This window comes from Apium graveolens, chromosome 4 (genome assembly GCF_009905375.1).
Source record: "Apium graveolens cultivar Ventura chromosome 4, ASM990537v1, whole genome shotgun sequence".
NCBI classification, from domain to species: Eukaryota; Viridiplantae; Streptophyta; class Magnoliopsida; order Apiales; family Apiaceae; genus Apium; species Apium graveolens.
In genome coordinates this window covers 276,495,222-276,515,992 of record NC_133650.1, presented here as the reverse complement: position 1 = coordinate 276,515,992, position 20,771 = coordinate 276,495,222, and the positions used below count along the sequence as shown (strand labels likewise).

The window sequence follows — 20,771 nt, the reverse complement described above, 5'->3', positions numbered from 1 at the left end:
GTGGCAGTAGTTCAACCTTCAGGAAAGCAAATCCAGGCAAGTAACTCTGATTACTTGTGTAAATGGTTATAAAGAGAATGTTGTTCATACCATGTAAAGTATTGAACTGTTTAATTATGAAACCCTGATATTGATTTGAAGTACCCTTGTTCTTGATAATCTGTTATTGATAAGCTTATTGATTCCAACCTTTGATAATCTGTCCTTCCTGTTCAAATTAAGTATTGAGCCATGAAATATATTGAACCCACTTATTATCCTTGTTAACACTGTCTAATGATACCCTGTTATTCCTGATCACCCTATTGATCCCTAAACAAATGTTGATTCTTCTAACTTAAGTGCTTTGTTATCCCTGATACAGAATTCTTATGAATTGTTCCTTGCGTATCTTTGAATCACTCCCTGAACTTTGTTTCCTTAAAATCTGAATTAAGAATGAGTTTCGACTTGAAAGAGTCCGAATGATTTCAAATGTTTGGTAATGATAAAATGAATTTTAGAAAACCTATTTGTTTTTCCAACTCAAGGTTTTCCAAATGAACTCCTGATGGATTGGATTGGGACGTAAGAGGCTAGTGGGACTAGTCCAGTCATGGTAAGAGGCTAGCGGGGCTAGTCCAACTTAAGGCTGAAATTATGCCGATTGGTACCTTAAAGACCGGAATGGAGGTCGATACGGGCTGATCACCCGTATATAATGAAATAGAAAGATAAAGTGATCCAATCAAGGGTTCTAAATGATTATTTAAAAAGGGAACTGAAACTTTCTGTTTAGTAAATTGATTCTTGAAAATGGAAATGGTTTATATTGCTTTGAAAAGAGTTGATTATGTTATTGTGAAGCTTAAAGCTCGAGAACCCTGATACTTGAATTTGTTGATCATATGATTGATTCCATATATTGAAATATTGTTGCTTTCCTCTTTTGAAAGATCTATTCTGATTCTTTAATGATTTGTGATGAATGTCGGCTTTCGTCCTGCTTTGAGCCTTGTTTCTTGAAAGCCCCACATTATCCTTCAAAACCTTTCCTTAACCCAAAAGATGGAAATCTGCCACCTAGATCAAATAAAGTAGAATGCCCTGAGTTTGGTAAAGCATATTGTGATTTGATATTGTAGAACTGCTACATAGTTACTTGCTGAGTTTTATACTCATTTGTTTTGTTTAATCTAACCATGGCAGTTAAGCAAGAAGATGGCCAGGCTTAGGCGCACTGCTCGTAAGAGCGTACCCGGTGGTCCCTACCGTGTTGAGGGCTTCCGGTTGCCAGAGCAGGTAGTGGTATTTATAAGTGAGCTCACACCTAGAAAGAAGCGTTTAAAGATACAAGGGGTTATCTGTCGGTTCCGAGCCGGAATTGATATTATTTATTTAATAATATTTTGGGTTTGTAAGTTATATTTTGTGATTGGTAGTTGTAATCTTGTCTCAAACTTTATCCTGTTGATCCTGTTAGTAGTTTAATCAGGGTTTATGCATATTTAATTATTAGATTAGAGGTGTGTGGGTCCTCATTTCCTAACCTCGAGATTGAGGGCGTCACAAGTTGGTATCAGAGCTACAGGATCTAGTCCCTGAGATAAGTTAGGATTTTTAAAAGGGGTATTTTAGGAATATATCTATATCGCGAGAGAGTTCGACTCATATAGAGTTGAGTTAGACTATTAGGTATAGTCTAAGGAAAGTGTTTATTGGTGAAGTGGAAACTAGAGTTGGGGTGTGAGTTAGCTAGAAGCTTTATTTAACCCTAACATTGTTTCTTGGTTGTTGTTTTGTGTTTTCTCTCAGGATCCTAGTAGTGGTAGTGACTCAGGCTCAGAGATTAGTTTGTCTGGTACCCCTGTGGACCCCGTTCCACCCTCTCCAGAGGAGCCTGTGTATGTTAGTTCAGACCCAGAGGAGGACCCTTCTGAGAGTAGTGAGATCCCTATGCAGATTTCACCCTTGAGGCCAGATTCAGAGACCCCTGCCCCTGAGTCAGAGTCCGAGATGCCTAAGACTGTTCCTGTCAGTGTTGGTGGCAAGTTAGCCCAGGATCGAGACTTTGTGTACTCCCGCATTCCTGAGTTGGGAGCTTTGGTGGATAGATTAGCCAGAGAGTCTAGGCAGAGTGCTTCTGTTATGGATGATGAGTGGCGAGTTCAGGTGAAGTTGGTGGAGCAGGTTGCCAGGAGGAGATTGGATGAGGGACCATCCACTAGTGATGCTGATGCTGAGGCCCGGAGGCTGCATAAGATCATTCGCTGGATGTTGGTTGTGTTGAGAGAGATTCTAGATGATTAGACGGGACTGTTAGTTGAGCCCGTAGATTGTTGTTTTTCAGCGCTGGTAGGCTTTGGGATACTTGGTCAGATGTCGGGATCCCTTTTCATTTATCTTGTTGTATTTCAGATCTGTGTCGTAGTCGTAGTTGTTGGAAGTTAGGGGTAGATAGGGGGGGATGTTTTCCAGTTTTTCCTCTGTTTAACCCTGCAATTTATTGTACCTTATTTCAGAACTTATGATATCCAGAATTATCTCTGTGTACCCTTATTTAAATAAGTCCATTGTCTTGCTTTCCATTGTGCACCTTGAATATCTCATAAACTGTTCTCAATACCATGTTTTAATACAACCATGTTTTCGTATAACAATGTTTAAAGCTCATAAAACCCTATTCTGTGCCATGATAAAACAACATTGATATGAGAATTATGTAGTAATAGGATTGCATGTGCAAATTGGGTAAAACTTAAAACCCACAAAAGAGATTTTATAGAAACTGTTATTATATGAATGCCATGCCATCGTATTGCTAAATAATTGCTCAATCAGGTTTGTAAGAAATGGCCAACCCACCATATCACCAAGAAGAAGAAATTCCCACCCAAGACCCAGAAATAAACCCAGAAACCACTATGATGAGCAGACTTGCTCAGCTTTTGCAACAACCTGTGGCCCCTAAAGTTGGAAACTTTAAGCACTTTCAATTTGTTCATCCCCCAGAGTTATTAGGTTTGCCAGACCCGATTAAAGCTCAGTCATGGTTGAGAGAAATGGAAAAAGCTTTTGAGTTAGTAGAAGTTAAGGACGACAAGAAAGCTCAGTACGCAAGTTATTACCTGAAAGATGAAGCAAGTTTCTAGTGGGAATCTTCAAAGGCGTTGTTGGAAGGCAAAGACTTATCTTGGGAGAAGTTCACCGAGATGTTTCTGGAGAAGTATTTGCCAAGCTATATGCAAGATCAGTTGGAGATGAAATTTCTGGATCTTAGACAGGAGGAAATGTCAGTAGCGGAATATGAAGTGAAGTTTTCAGAATTGTCTAAATTCGTACATGAGTACGTGAATACAGAGGCGAAGAAGGCTAAGAGGTTCCGGCAGGGACTTAAGCCGTGGATTAGGAGTCAAATGGCAATATTGGAGATCAAGAATTATGCTGCTTTGGTTCAAAAAGCAATGATAGTGGAAGGTGAGAGGGAAGCTGCAAGAAGAGAAAATGAAGGAAGAAAGAGGAAGTTTGAAAGCTCTGAGCAAGAGCAAGGAAGCTCAAAGTTCAGAGGGAAGTTTGGGAAGAATGGTGGAGGTCAGAACCAAAAGTTCCAGAAGTTTAGATCCGGTAATGGAGCTCAGAAGAACCGTTTCCAGAAGGCTGGACAACCGGGGAAGGATAGCAGACCCCAGATTCAAGAATGCAGGAATTGTGGAAAGAGACACCCGGGGAGGTGTAATAAGCTGGATATAACGTGTTTTAAGTGCAACCAGAAGGGGCATTACTCTTCAGAATGCCCAAGTGGAGCAAGTAAGCCTGATTCAGCATGTTTCAAGTGTGGCAAAGTGGGCCATATGGCCAGGAATTGCAAGAAGCCTGTTCAAAAGGCTAATGTTCTCAGAATTGCTGGACCGCCGTCTCTACCAGCACCATCAGCTCAACCCAGAGCTAGAACCTTTAACATGACGATGAAAGATGCGGTGCAAGATGTGGACGTGGTAGCAGGTATGCTTGTTATAAACTCAGTAGAAGTAAAAGTTTTGATGGATTCTGGAGCAGCTAGATCTTTTATCTCTGAAAGTATTCTTGATAAGTTAAATTGTGTTGTGTACCCTCTAGAGCCTAATTTGATTATAGAGGTAGCAAATCAAGAGAAAGTTATTGTTAGTAAGATTTGTTCTGATTGTGATGTGACTATACAAGGTCGGCACTTTTCTGCTGACTTAATTCCTTTTAAGTTAGGAGAATTTGAGGTCATACTAGGAATGGATTGGTTGTCAAACCATGAAGCGCAAATAGAATATAAAAGTAAAAAGGTGAAGTTAAGAACCAAGGATGGTGCAGAAGTGATATTTAAAGGAAAGAGGCAAGAGAAGAAATTTCTAACGGCTATTGAAGCAAGAAGATTAATACGTCAAGGATGCGAAATTTATTTGGCTCATGTCGTGGACGTGGAGAAAGAATCTGTGAAGATCAAGGATATTCCGGTAGTAAGAGATTTTCCGGATGTGTTTCCTGATGAATTTCCTGGACTACCTCCAGACAGAGAAATCGAGTTTACGATTGATTTGGCTCCTGGAACGGAACCAGTGTCAAAAGCTCCCTATCGTATGGCGCCGGTCGAGATGAAGGAATTGGCAGCTCAGTTGCAAGAATTGTTGGACAAAGGAGTGATCCGACCGAGTGTATCCCCGTGGGGCGCACCGGTGTTATTTATAAAGAAAAAGGATGGAAGTATGAGGTTGTGCATTGATTACCGCGAACTGAATAAGTTGACGATCAAGAATAAGTACCCTCTACCGTGGATCGATGACTTGTTTGACCAGTTAAAAGGAGCTTCGTGTTTCTCAAAGATTGATTTAAGATCTGGGTATCATCAGTTAAAGATTAAAGCGGAAGATATACCCAAGACAACGTTCCGAACGAGATACGGACACTATGAGTTTTTGGTAATGGCATTTGGCTTGACGAATGCGCCAGCCGCATTTATGGATCTTATGAACAGAGTGTTCAAGTAGTATTTGGATAAGTTCGTGATTGTGTTTATCGACGATATACTGATTTACTCCAAGACGGAAGAAGATCATAAGGAGCATTTGAGGATATCCTTGGAAATTCTGTGAAGAGAGAAACTGTATGCTAAGTTTTCAAAGTGCGAATTCTGGCTAAAGGAAGTGCAATTTCTTGAACATGTAGTTAATAAATAAGGAATTAAAGTGGACCCAGCCAAGATAGAAGCTGTAATGAATTGGGAAAGACCCAAGACTCCGACGGAAGTCAGGAGTTTTCTGGGATTATCCGGATATTATAGAAGATTTGTACAAGATTTCTCTAAGATTGTCGTTCCGTTGACAAAATTGACGAGAAAGAACGAAAAGTTTGTTTGGACGGAAAAGTGCGAGGAAAGTTTTCAAGAGTTAAAGAAGAGATTGGTAACCGCCCCAGTATTGGTACCACCAGATGATAAAGGAGAATTTGTGATATTCAGTGATGCTTCATATAAAGGACTTGGATGCGTGTTAATGCAACACGGGAAGGTAATAGCATATGCGTCAAGGCAACTCAAGCCGCACGAGCAAAAGTATCCAACGCATGATTTGAAATTGGTAGCAATTGTGTTTGCCCTTAAGATTTGGAGGCATTATTTGTACGGGGAAAAGTGCGAGATTTACACGGATCATAAAAGTTTAAAGTATATTTTTACCCAGAAAGAATTGAATATGCGACAAAGAAGGTGGTTGGAACTGATCAAAGACTATTATTGTGCGATAAACTATCATCCTGGAAAGGCAAATGTGGTAGCTGATGCTTTAAGTCGAAAAGAAAGGTTGAATATGTTAACGTCATCAGAAATATTGATCAAGGACTTTGAAAAGATGGAAATAGAGGTGCAGACTCCAGAATGTGGAGGTGAAGCTATATATGCAATGTTGTTTCAACCCGAGATTCTGGAAAAGATTCGATGCTGTCAAGAGCAAGTGATGAATCGTGAAAAGGATAAGTTGACGGGAGAAGAAATTAAAGCTCAAAAGGATGGAAAAGGGATATACCGTGTTAACTCACGTATTTGGATACCTAATGTTGTGGAACTAAAGCACGAGATTTTGCAAGAAGCGCATAACTCAAGATTTTCAATTCACCCTGGGAGTACAAAGATGTACCAGGATTTAAAAGAAAGTTATTGGTGGCCCAACATGAAAAAGGAAATTGTGGAATGGATAAGTAAATATTACACGTGCCAAAGATCAAAGCGGAACATCAAAGGCCAAGCGAATTGCTTCAGCCACTGGACATACCCGAATGGAAATGGGAACATATAGCGATGGATTTCGTGGTAGGATTACCTAAAACCAAGTCAAATCATGATGCGATTTGGGTGGTAATCGATCGGTTGATGAAGTCAGCGCATTTCTTTCCAATAAATGAAAGGTTTTCGTTGGAAAAGTTGGTCAAATTGTACCTGGATGAGATCGTGATGCGTCATGGAGTTCATGTATCGATCGTGTCTGATAGAGATCCAAGATTTAACTCGAGATTTTGGCAACAATTCCATGAACATTTGGGAACTAAATTGAAAATGAGTACGGCATATCATCCGCAGACAGACGGGCAAAGTGAAAGGACGATTCAGATAATTGAAGATATGTTGCGAACCTGTGCAATAGATTTCAAAGGAAATTGGGACGATCATTTGCCCTTAATTGAGTTTTCCTACAATAACAGTTATCACGCGAGTATTGGCATGCCGCCTTATGAAGCGTTGTATGGAAGAAAGTGTAGATCCCCTACTTTTTGGGATGAAGTTGGTGAGCGCAAGTTAATTGGCCCAGAGCTAGTTCAGCAAACGAAGGAAAAGGTTGAAACGATTCGAAAGAGATTAATTGCAGCTCAAGATCGCCAAGCAAAGTACGCAAATCAAGAACGGAAAGATGTGCAATTCAAATCTGGAGACAAAGTCTTGTTAAAGATATCTTCTTGGAAAGGTTTAACCCGATTCGGAAAGAAAGTGAAGCTGAGTCCTAGGTACATTGGACCATTTGAAGTATTGCGACGAGTTGGGAAAGTAGCGTATGAATTGGCGATACCTCCACAAATGCAACATCTGCACAATGTATTTCATGTCTCTCTTCTAAAGAAGTATAATGCTGATGCGAGCCATGTGATCGAGTTGGAACCAGTGGAAATCCAACCAGATTTGTCCTATGTGGAACAACCAGTGTGAATTTTGGATCGAAAAGAAAGAACGCTTAGAAATAAAGTTGTACCTCTAGTTAGAGTGTTATGGAGAAATCCATTAGTCGAAGAATCGACTTGGGAATTAGAAAGCGAAATGAAAGAAAAGTATCCCCATCTATTTGCTTAGATTAGATTCTGGGGACAGAATCCTTTTAAGGAGAGTAGATTGTGACGAATGAGAATTTTGCGATGTAATTAAGTCAATAAAGTATGTGTTATGTGATGTGATTATAATTATGTGACTAAGTGATGATTAATTGTCTTTTCTGTATATTAGAGTATGGGAGCGTAAATAAAAACGTTCCAATTTAAAGAGTCAACTTAGAAGTTAAGCTGTGGTGTCGGGCCGTCAGGTAGAACAGAACCCGTCCTAATAAGGAGTTAAAGAATATAAAATGTGAATTATGTGTGATTGAATGAAATGAATGTGTAAATAAATTATTTCGTCCTAAGTGATGTGTTGATTGATAATGATAATGAGAAGCGTAATCGAAATGCTGAGCGTCGGGCCGTCAGGCTGAACGTGACCCGGTACGCGTAAAAGAGGATAAAGATTAAAGAAGGATAAATTCTATGATCAGACCTGAGTCGTTACGTGATTATATATGTGAGATTGTTGTCTGTGTGCATGACTATGTGTTCTGTGACAATTTTATGAATTTTAAAGGGATTATGTGACTTAAATAAAGGTTTAATTAACCTTCGCGCATTTTTATAAAATCATTCGAGTAAGATAAAAACATGGGATTTATTCTGTTATCTTCATAGTATCCTAGAGACTTTTTAAAAATGATGAGTGAATTTATTTGATGGTCTTTGTATTTTTTAAATTGATTTTATGTGGAAATATTATTATTAAAGCAAGCTTGCGAAATTCATATAAAATCAACCGTTTGCTCAAAAATCTATTATGAGTAATGGTTAAAAAGCTAATTTCAAGGCCTACGTATTAAAATTGTCATTTTCAATAATTCTCGAATTTCCGAGAGAGATATATTTTATATTTAAATTTTGTTGCATTTGAGTAAAAAGAAAAGGGACAATGAGCATAAAATGGAATTAGTAAATTACAAGTTTGCCCTTGCTTTTAGTGGTATATAAACCCACTTCCCTTTCCCCTTTTCTTTCTTTTCCTCCCGTGCACTCACTTCCCCTTCTCTTTTCTTTCTCTCTCGAACACTCTCACTCTCTATCTCGGCTCTCTCCATCTCTCATCTCCTTCACTTGCATGCAACCCTCAAATCTCATCCAAACTCAAAGATATTGCTACCTTCAGACTTTATTTTTGGTATATTCTTCGATTCCTATTTGCATGTAAGTGTTTATAGAAGTTTTGTTGGTTAATCACTATGGTGGTGTTCAAGGAAAACGATTTCTTGATGCAAAACCATGAGAGTAAATTCAAGCACTTTTGGGGTCATAAACTCGAGAGGAGATCCGTTATGGGCTCTCTCAAGTTCGACCACCACCGGCCATAATCCAAAGGAGAGCCGGTGGAGTTTCTATGATATGATAATTTGATTTTAGCTCTGCATTTTATGGTTTCTTGAAAGCTTGAAGAAGGGTTTTGTTTTTTTTTGTGTTGAAACTCGAATATGTGATTGATAAAATGATTCCATTGATTGTTTTAGGAAGTAAATGGATGTTTATAAATTATTGTTGCTTAGAAAATCAAAAATTATGGTTTGCATGTGAGTTTTTAATTCGGCTATATGCTAATTAAAAGAGGAATTTGATTTTTGTAAGTTGATCTTGGTGAACACTAAGCTTATATAGCCTAAAGATTGATTGCATGTTAGTTTTAAAGAAGATCAAGTGGTGCATGTCAATGTTTAGTCCTTGAGTTGTAAATCATGTTCTTGCCGAATGGAAAATAAACTTAAAAGGGGATAATTTGGTGATTAAGTGGATGCTTGTTGATTGAATGAATTGATTAAAGCTAAAGTCACTAGATAATGCTTGGTTTTGGTGTTTAAGTGAATGGAATGATCTAGTTAAGGACTAAAACAAGTGGGAAATGTGATATATAACCTTGCATGTCAAAATCCATTCTTGCATGTTTGATTTATGGAAAACCCGAATGGGTTCTAAGGAATAAAAGAGGAATTAAGTTGGTTTTTGTCAATTATATTAACGGCTAGTGAGAACTTGATTGCATGATAAAGATGGGGTAGTGTTTATGTTCGAATTTTGATGATTAAAAGAAGTTGTTGATTATGACTCTTAATGTGTTTGTGATTCGGATTTTTGATTAAAAAGGATGAGGTTAATTGAGTAAATGACTCTTGTGATTTGCATTAGTTGTGCATGATTATATGAGATTGAAATTGAATATATATGGTTGTGTTTTGTATGTATGGTTCAAATTAAAGAATAAAAGAAAAAGAAAATTTAATCGTTCGGTATTAAGAGCTATAAGTGATAGCTATGGTAGTAAAAAGAGTTATGTTAGTGTGATTGAAAATAGCCAAGGTTAAGCAAGTACGCTTTGGATGTTAAGGATATAAAAGTTGCGAGAAAGGGTTTATGCTATATGCTATGTGCTATGTGCTTATGTGTATAAGCTATATTTGTATACTCGAGTCAAGGATATAATCGAGTTATCGTATAGAGTGATCGTTCCGAGAACGAGAGTTGAAAATCTGATTAAGGTTTGGTTTTATTGTAGATTCGGTGCGTGAGGGCATTCAGGCTAGGAAAGGAAAGGGTTTACTAGGTGGCAGTAGTTCAACCTTCAGGAAAGTAAATCCAGGCAAGTAACTCTGATTACTTGTGTAAATGGTTATAAAGAGAATGTTGTTCATACCATGTAGAGTATTGAACTGTTTAATTATGAAACCCTGATATTGATTTGAAGTACCCTTGTTCTTGATAATCTGTTATTGATAAGCTTATTGATTCCACCCTTTGATAATATGTCCTTCCTGTTCAAATTATGTATTGAGCCATGAAATATATTGAACCCACTTATTATCCTTGTTAACCTTGTCTAATGATACCCTGTTATTCCTGATCACCCTATTGATCCCTAAACAAATGTTGATCCTTCTAACTTAAGTGCTTTGTTATCCCTGATACAGAATTCTTATGAATTGTTCCTTGCGTATCTTTGAATCACTCCCTGAACTTTGTTTCCTTAAAATCTAAATTAAGAATGAGTTTCGACTTGAAAGAGTCCGAATGATTTTAAATGCTTGGTAATGATAAAATGAATTTTAGAAAACCTATTTGTTTTTCCAACTCAAGGTTTTCCAAATGAACTCCTGATGGATTGGATTGGGACGTAAGAGGCTAGTGGGACTAGTCCAGTCATGGTAAGAGGCTAGCGGGGCTAGTCCAACTTAAGGCTGAAATTATGCCGATTGGTACCTTAAAGACCGGAATGGAGGTCGATACGGGCTGATCACCCGTATATAATGAAATAGAAAGATAAAGTGATCCAATCAAGGGTTCTAAATGATTATTTAAAAAGGGAACTGAAACTTTTTGTTCAGTAAATTGATTCTTGAAAATGGAAATGGTTTATATTGCTTTGAAAAGAGTTGATTATGTTATTGTGAAGCTTAAAGCTCGAGAACCCTGATACTTGAATTTGTTGATCATATGATTGATTCCATATATTGAAATATTGTTGCTTTCCTCTTTTGAAAGATCTATTCTGATTCTTTAATGATTTGTGATGAATGTCGGCTTTCGTCCTGCTTTGAGCCTTGTTTCTTGAAAGCCCCATATTATCCTTCAAAACCTTTCCTTAACCTAAAAGATGGAAATCTGCCACCTAGATCAAATAAAGTAGAATGCCCTGAGTTTGGTAAAGCATATTGTGATTTGATATTGTAGAACTGCTACATAGTTACTTGCTGAGTTTTATACTCATTTGTTTTGTTTAATCTAACCATGGCAGTTAAGCAAGAAGATGGCCAGGCTTAGGCGCACTGCTCGTAAGAGCGTACCTGGTGGTCCCTACCGTGTTGAGGGCTTCCGGTTGCCAGAGCAGGTAGTGGTATTTATGAGTGAGCTCACGCCTAGAAAGAAGCGTTTAAAGATACAATGGGTTATCTGTCGGTTCCCAGCCGGAATCGATATTATTTATTTAATAATATTTTGGGTTTGTAAGTTATATTTTGTGATTTGTAGTTGTAATCTTGTCTCAAACTTTATCATGTTGATCCTGTTAGTAGTTTAATCGGGGTTTATGCATATTTAATTATTAGATTAGAGGTGTGTGAGTCCTCATTTCCTAACCCCGAGATTGAGGGCATCACATTGATTGTCCCACGAGATGGAGTTCGACTTATAAATTACTATGCGAGGCAATTAAATATAAGGTAGTTATCACCGAGTTATATAATTTCGATCCAAGAAATCAAGTGGAGGATAGACTTATTACCGAAAATGAATGGGACTTGGTAATTAGGGTACGTGATTTGCTTGATTGTTATGCACGTGGTACCAAGATATTTTCTTACGTTCACAATCCAAATGTACATCTTGTTATTATTGAGTGTGTTAATATTATTACTACTTTAAAAGCTTATGAGACTGATAATTGTTTTGGTGCAATTATTGTTGATATGAAAAAAAGTGGATAAAATATTTTACCGAATTTCCTTTTATTTATGGTGTTACATGTCTTATTGATCCCGGTGTTAGAAAAGAAGGTTTAGAAAATATATTAGAACATTATTACTCGGTGTTAGGTGTTTCATATAATCACGTGATTTATGTGAAAAAAAATTAGACTTATTACACCGTCTTATAGATCTATGTACTCCTAGAACTCAAAATATTATACCACATAAGACTAGTCATTCTAGTAGGTTTAATCCCACATTGCTTGGTCTCTTAACTAAAAAAAAGTGTAAAATTCCCGAAAATGCTTCTACACTTACAACTTCATTTAGCATGACTAGAGAGTTTTTTCATATAACTATGAGTTGGATGAGAATTTTTCAATACTAACGTGGTGGAAGAATCATGAGAACCAATTTCCGGTATTAGCTAAAATTGTAAGGGATATTTTAGTAGTTCTCGCCTCTACAATTGCTTCCGAGTCCGCTTTTAGTGCCGGTGAATAGTGTGGGATGAGAAGAGATCAAGTCTTGCACCGTATGTGGTCAAGATATGTGTTTGCAAAAAGGATTGGGATCAAGCGGCAAAGAGACAACAAGGGAGGAAAAAAGATGACTCGGACGGCGAAGAGGATACTTGGATGACAATGAACACTTCATCGGAATCGGGCACGTCAGCGAACGATCCACAAGAAGAAGAAGAAGAATCTGAATAGTTGATAAAATATTTTTGCCATGTATTTTTACAAATTTGTTATATTTTGTATCTTATTTAAATTGTAAACACAGTTTGTTCCATTTTTGTTAGGTCCCAATATGTTTGTAGAAGGGGGGTTGAATACAAACTATACCATTTAATCGAATTTAATGTGGAATAAAAAAGTGAAACAAAATTCAAGTTAAATAAAACTATTATTAAACTTGAAAGGTGTTACAACAACGGTATCATTTACAAGAGAATAATCTCAAATAAATTATCACAAATCTAGAATAAATTCGACATGAACTTTTTCTATTTTTGCAATAAAAAGATCAAATGCTAAAAGTAATTTGAGATTAAGTTCTAGGGATTTGGATCCGCTAGATAGTTACACAAGAACAAGAGAATGATTTCTAGTGGTTTGGATTTAACTTTAAAACTAGAAATTGATGATCTTGAATTCAGCAGAGAGATGAAATGTTTTGGGCGGCTGCTTCTGTTCTGATCTTGAGTTGGTTAAGTGTATTCTGTGATATTAATTGTCTGCTGCTCTTCTTGTCTTTTAAATGATTTGATCAACAGAACTTCATTGAACTGGCAAGACAATCTGATAGTTGGCATGACTTTCGGTGAGACAGTCTTTTGAACTAGCAAGACAATCGGTGAGACAATCACTTGAACTAGCAAGACAATCGGCATGACAATCTGTTGAACTAGCAAGACAATCCCATAGCTGGTAGAACTTTCGGTATGACAATCAATTTGAATTAGTATGACTTTCGGTATGACAATCTGATTGTCATACCAATTCAATTGATTGTCATGCTGAATTAATATTGAATATAAATTCAAAATCAATTCTGAAAATTCATAATATTAATTCAGAATTAATTAATCAATAAATTAATCTTTGCATATATAATTTATTTTCTTAATTAAATTATATGACTTAATTAATTAATAGAGAATTAATACTACTCTTGAACAGCAACCACTCTTATGAAGATCTTCTGAAAATCACTGAAAATTATGAATCAATTCCACCACTTCAATGTTGACACCTGATGTACTGTCTGGTTCATGAGTGACTAACTTCCGTGGCGTTTCTTCATGTCTGACTTTGATAACTTGATTTTCTTCAGATTAAATCTATGTAACTATTTGATACCCTGACAAGATCTTTGTCACTTGATTAAATCCACAATCTTGATTTATATCACTGAGACTTGATCAATTTCTTGAACTTCTTACAGTGAAGTAATTCCTCAAGTCTGTAGATGAACATTGTTTCTGAATCTTTTGACAGATGTTACTTTGTGAGATCTCTTTGACGGTAGATCCACTATTTACTTGTTATATTCTTATTTGAGTTGAGTTAAATCCTCGAGTAAACAAATAGGCTATGGCATATGCCTTTCAGTTTTTTTGGAGAAGAATCCTCTCAAATCGATTGTAACATTTTTTGTTCCGGCACGCACGACTCGTTTGTTTGACCGGCTCTAATTGTGATCCCTTTAAATTATCATAGTTTTTTTAAAAACAAGCTGGTAGGGGTGTACGCGGTTCAGATCGGATCGGTTTTGGGGTAAAAGTCGAACCAAACCGCGAAGAGCGGTTTTAGAAAATTGTCATCCGCAACCGCATTTGCGGTTGCGGTTAACCGCGCCAATTGCGGTTGCGAATTTGCGGTTATCGCGGATCGATTTGCGGTTCAACCACTTATTTTAAAATAATTAATAATTTGCAAAAAAATAAATTCGAAATATTAATAAATTGAAATTTAAGTTACTTGATAAATTACATTCAAAAATAAAATATAAACTAATGCTCCATGTGAAGCTAGGATATTAAAAACATACAAAAATGTGGAGGCGAGAGAAAAGAAAAAAAAAGATAAAACAAATTACATGTTGATTACATTTTTCATTTGTTTGGTTATATATCTTATAATGATTGTGAATCTTATGAACGAAGTCTTAATATTAACCCAAAATTAGTTAATAAATGTGTATATTTATTAATTTATATGATATCAACTACATTTTTTGAAATATATTTTATTATAAATTTATGTTGCGAGTTGCGGTTGCGATTTTATAATTTTCAAGAATTTAAAAGCGCATCCAAACCGTGAATGAGCGGTTTTTAAAATTTATATCTACAACCAACCCGCGTTTCGTGATTATCCGCAAAATACGGTTCAGTTACGAGCGGTTGGATGCGGTTGAGCGGTTTGTCTCTACACCCGAGCAACCCGGTGTGATTGTTTTACCTTTTTTATTAAAAGAAAATCGCAGACGGCAGAGACGAGGAAAACTGTAGGGTTAAAAAACGTAACTAAGGGATAAAGCCTGGCGCGTTAGGTTGGAAATCACAAGTCGAGTCTTGAGCCAAGGAAAAGAAATACTCTCCCCCCAGTATTTCTTTTTCTTTGCTTTCTTCTCTACCTTACGTCTCTCTCCCTCTCGTACACCCTTCAGATCTCTCTCTCTCTCTCTGAGGATGAAGAAATCAGGAATCTTGGTTGCCGCTGCTGCCTCCGCCACTGCTATTTCGACTGCTGTTTCTCACAACAACAATTCCCAGATTCACTTTTCATCTCCTCAGGTACAATTACATCCATAACTGTTGTTATGTTATTTATATTCGGCTTTTATAAAAAGATTGACCCAATTCTTCGAATTAAACCATCTGGTCATCATAAATTGTAATCAATTAATTAGATCTAATGAAATTTCATGTGTTAATATGACATGGGCTGTTCATGTTTTCTTTCAGGAAGATGTTTCTAGAAGGAGTAGTGAAAATTTATCAAAGGGGAGTGCTTTTGCTCCAAGATTTGATGGATTGAGGTTTATCGAAACTCTGATCACCGGTCACCGGTGAATTAATTGAATTACATTCGTTGGGTTTAATCCCAAACCAATGTAATTCTCATTTTTGATCTGTGGAAACATTTTATATGTGTTTCTTTTTATTATTATTATTGAGTTTGGTAGATTATTGTTTCGGGAGTTAATCTGTAGCTGTAACTTTTTTAATGTAAGGCATTTGAGTTATCTTAGTTTCGTTTGATTTTTGTGTCAGTTTTGTGCTTTTCGGTTAAATTCTTTCATTTTGTGAATCTCATTGTAAAATTATCTAGCTTAGTGAATTTTGCCAATACCGGAAAGTTTGAAAGGCCTATGTCATATTGTGTTAATGTAGCACGGTATCACCCATTAAACACCTAGTCATCTAAAAGGTTATCATTTGGCAAGACGGTATCACCCATTAAACACCTTGAGGACGGCTAGTCATCTAACACGTTACGTGTCTAGGAAATTTTCTATATTCCTACCTCCTTGATCTTTGCTCGTCTTAAAAATGAAGGGTCTACATTTTTAAAAACTATAAACTGAACTTTTCTTGCTTCTAGTTTTGTAACAAAATTTAAGGTGCTCAATTCATCATCACTATTATCATACCATTGATTGAATCAGCCAATTGAGGAAAGAGTTGCTCATCTAACATTTCTTCTCCTTGACAACTGATATATGTTTTCTCCTCTTTTTTTTTCTTTATTTGTCCAAACAAGCATGTCATTGGAATCAACTATTAACTAGACTTAGACAATTCATCATCACTCTAACATCTATTAATTTCCTTTAACTTTTAAATTGTGTCTTGATTTGTCCAAACAAGCATTTGTCAGCAGCATGAAGTGTAAACTCAACTTTACATTTTTTTTTGCTAACCAACACAACTTTACAATTCATTGTCGCTCTTATCATACGATTGATTGTCTTTCACTCCACACGAATGCCTTTCTCTTTTCCTGATATGTATAAACAAGCATATGTCACCAGCATCAACTGTACATTTAGTTGGCACTTTAACATTTCATCTTACATGTAGTTACATTGGTTTATCTTCCCATGGATGTTGAACAACTTACATAATTAAGTTAAATAAGAATTTTACTATATTAATGAAGATGTTAAATGCTTTAAAGACATTTATCCTGTTTGTTTTACTCTGCCTGTTATGATTATGAGAACTTTTTTTTTTTGACAAATGCAGAAAATTTCATTAAATTGAATATAATACAGCCGGGACAAACCCCCAACTGTCGATACAACCAGGTGATGAAACAAATACCGGGACAAACCCCCAACTGTCGATACAACCAGGTGATAAAACAAATAACATACTAAAATCAATTAGATGATTTGTTTCCTGATCGTTTAACACATAGAATTTAAAAATTCTTGAAGCTAAAAACGAAATCAAAGACATACCAAGCGATCCAAATTGCACCAGCATCTCTGAAGATAGCAACATCGCAATTGACCATATCACGTAAAAACTATGGTTAGCCCAATGTTCAGAAACAACAATCACATAAAATGAGACTGGAGAAGCGGCACCCCAGCTATCTACATGCCGGACACCAGCTATAAACATGCCGAAAGCACCTCAGCTATCTACATGCCGGATATCAGCTATAGACATGCCGAAAGTGTAAACCCGTAAAAGATGAACAATCTTTGGTTGTGAAAGGTGAACTATTGCAATAATCATCACCGTCCCAGATTCGATACAGGTTTTGCAGATCACCAAAAATATCAGCAACTTCGTCCTCAACAGATCCAATACCAGATTAACCCAAACATGACAAAACAAAAACATAACAAACACTCCAAAAGGAGAGACAAACACACACTCCAAGAGAAGAGACACACAAATACCAAAAAAATGGGTTTTATTGGAAAGAAATCAATCAGAATAAAAGAAAATGAAGAGATCGGGGCTTTCCACTGGAGAAAACCAGTGAAAGCCCCTCGATTTACTTCAAAATGAACAAACCCTAGGAGAGGGGAGAGAGGGGGGAGGCGGCGGCTAGCTGACGATTATGAGAACTTTTTTAATTGCTAGATAAGTTATGAAAACTTGTTTTGTCCGTTTGTTGTAGTTGAATTAAGAAAAAAAATAAGGAATGTTGCAACTATTCAGTGTACTTTCGAGTTTGTAATTTGTTTAGACGAAAATTAATATTATTATCATTTGCTGTTATTTTCAACTTTTCTTGAAAGATTATGAGTTTCATTTAGAAGAAATGCCATACAAACTAGTCTCCAGCAGATTAGAGAGAGGAGACGTAAACACATTGGGGCAATTTATTAAATAAGGAATTATAGCTATTGCCTGAGCCACCATATTTGCTTGCTTCTGAACAAAATTAATGGGGATCCAGGTCCTGGACTGCAGACTAAGACAGCAGCTCTCTAATTCCACTTCCAAATAATTATCAACTCTCCGCTGAATTGCTTGCACTGTGAGTAAGGAATTTGATTCGATGATCACCCAGTCGTGTCAAGACCCAGGAAAGAGCCTCTTTAACATCAATCGCTTCTGTTCTTTCTTTAGGCCCAACTATAAGGCCTAGTAAGAAAAATAGAATGTTAGGAAAAATGATACAAGCATGTTCGTGTTGCGTTTTTCCTCGTAAGGACATTTTAGTGAATTATGTTATTTTGAATCATCACCTCATAAATCGTGATGTTAAGGGCCATTTTTCGATATGGGGTTGGGTTTTGACAGCGGGATATCCAATCAAGTATTAACAAAACATATTTTGTGTTTTTATTTCCAATTCAATTAAATTTATACGTGTTCGAGTGTGTTATGACTTACTGTAAGTTATAATTATGTTTGTGTGGAGGGATGACAAAGAGTCGATTTAGTTTGAATTTCAAGGAAATTAATATTGTGCAATTTTTTTAATCAATCTTGGACCAGATAAAATTTAAAAGTTGAAAACCAAACATAAATTGTCGGTTCGAATCAAAACCTGAAAATACCGAAATAAATATCTAAAAAAATAATTAAGTAACTAGTCTTTTGTTCAAAATTTAACATATCCTCAAATCATTATAAAACATGATAAAATACGTATAATTTATCATGATCATTTCTCATTTATATAAATATATTATGTAAATATGATGATAATATATAATTTAATACATCCGGCTTGGTCGGGTTTCAGTTCGAATTCAATTTCGAGTATTTTGGACAATTAGCCTAAAAACCAATCCAAACCAATTTCATTTGGGTTTTAAAATTAAAAATCAAATTTGTAACCAAATTATAAAAATCGGGTTTTAAAATTAAATATTAAATTTAGCAGTGTAGGCATCTGATGAATAAACATCGAAAAAGGTGTTTGTCAAAGCTGCCAAAGCTACCAAAATGGCCGCCCTAACCAACCCATCATTCTCAGCCCATAAAGCATAAGTTTAAACAGATTCAGCCTTCTCTTGATCCAAAACAAGAAGATCATACTGCACCACTTACCATAAACCCTTAACCGTTAACTAGAGCTCCATCTTTTTATGCCAACGAGAAAAAGAAACTCCGCCACTGAATTTATCAGGCATACCCGATAAATCAATAGGCTGGGTGTTAGGTCACACACACTGTAGAAGGGGGTTGAATACAGTGTTTATCATAATCAAATCGAATTAAAGAACTCAAGTAACAGAAAACAGACTTTATTCAATATAATAAACTCTGGGGTTAAATATCGATATGGTCACTTAAGTCAAGCCCATGTATCAAAAAACACACTCTAGTTATCGGGGCCTCACTTGCATCACTCTAGTTGACGATAATGCAAGGGTCGTTAGTCAGAGCCGTTGACCTTACGGGAATCGTTTAAATTTTAACGGAACGCACATCAGTTCAGACGTGGCACCATGTGGCATATTACGTGGCGTATAACTAATTGTGCAAGTGTGTGTCCACCAGTGTTTTAATTGTGCAAGCATGACCATCCTTGTCCCTGCTACACCATATGCCACATGGCGCCACGTCTGAACTGATGTGCGTTCCGTTAAAATTTAAACGATTCCCGTCAGGTCAACGGCTCTGACTAACGGCCCTTGCATTATCGTCAACTAGAGTGATGCAAGTGAGGCCCCGATAACTAGAGTGTGTTTTTTGATACATGGGCTTGAGTTAAGTGACCATATCGATATTTAACCCATAAACTCTGTTACAATATGGAACTGTCCTCTCTCAGTGATAAACAAACTATCACGAGACCTGTTAGGGTTACAATGAATATTATTCTCGATAATGATAACACATATAGTGTAAACCCTATGTATGTGTTTATATACTACACAGTTACAAGATAATCGATAATTGATATGGAATATAATTCTGCTTCTTAAAATATATCAATCAGATATCTTTTCTTCCAAGTATTCTATTCTTCATAGAAGTCCTTCTTCATGCATATTTCTTCTTGCGTTTATCTTGATCTTCTTTTCTTTCAATCAGCCGTCTTCCTTATCTGAAAGTCCCCTTAAGTCCTGATATTATCTTCTGATAAATATCTCCTGATAACTTAAGTTCTGACCACTTAAGTTCTGACTTCAGTTTAAGTGTTGATTTCCAGGTAAGTACTGATTTGTCCTGTTTAAGTAAGATCTGAAAACTAAACACAAATCATATTAGACATGACATTATCAAATATATCTAACAATCTCCCCCAACTTGTAAATTAGCATAATATATAAGTTTAACAGATATTTGATGATGTCAAAAATATTAAGTACAAAAGCATGAGAATTTGACTAGATAACTACAACTTACAATCCTTAAAGCTTTACCAACTTTAACTTCTGATAACAGCTTCAGCCTGTATACACATCAGAATTTGAGCAGTTGTAGATCTTGACTTGGCTTCAATTACTGATCTCTTTGATATCAGGAGTTGTTCTAAGATAGTTCTTTAACAAACATCTCTCAGCATATTTAAGTTCATCAATCATCCTCCTTTTAGCATTCTTCAATTCAACTGTATCTTCACCAATTTGAAAGATAACAGCCCTGAGATCATTTATTCTGGCTTTCCTTATGTCCTGATCCAGTCTTATCAAATATGCCTTATCAGACTCAAGATTGAATTTGACAGCCTTATAACCCAGAAAGGTAGTTATAATCTTAGCAGAGTTAGGCTTCATCTCAACAATATCACCCTTGTGATCTCTGTACTTGGGACAGTATGTGATGTCAGACTTTACAGAATAAAGCTTCTTCTGTCTCTGAATTTGAGTCTTCAAATAATTTGCAGCACTTTCTGTTAATCTGTTCTTCACTTGAAGTAAGAATAGAACATGTTCTAGTTTCTCAAAATACTTCAGTGGTATAGCATTCTCCCTTATATGGTAAACCCTTCCATCTGTCATGAAATATAACAAGATGTGTTCTTTCAAGAAAGTATGGTAAACCATCTG

The 20,771-nt window shown here is 36.3% G+C and overlaps 1 long non-coding RNA gene across 1 annotated transcript; it reads left to right on the top strand.

Moving 5' to 3' along the window:
* Window positions 1-14,805: 14,805 nt before the first annotated feature.
* LOC141721036 (uncharacterized) lies at window positions 14,806-17,528 on the top strand. Its single transcript, XR_012574639.1, has 3 exons — window positions 14,806-15,090; window positions 15,262-16,655; window positions 16,740-17,528. It is a non-coding gene; the product is annotated as an uncharacterized LOC141721036 (long non-coding RNA).
* The last annotated feature ends 3,243 nt before the right edge of the window (window positions 17,529-20,771 follow it).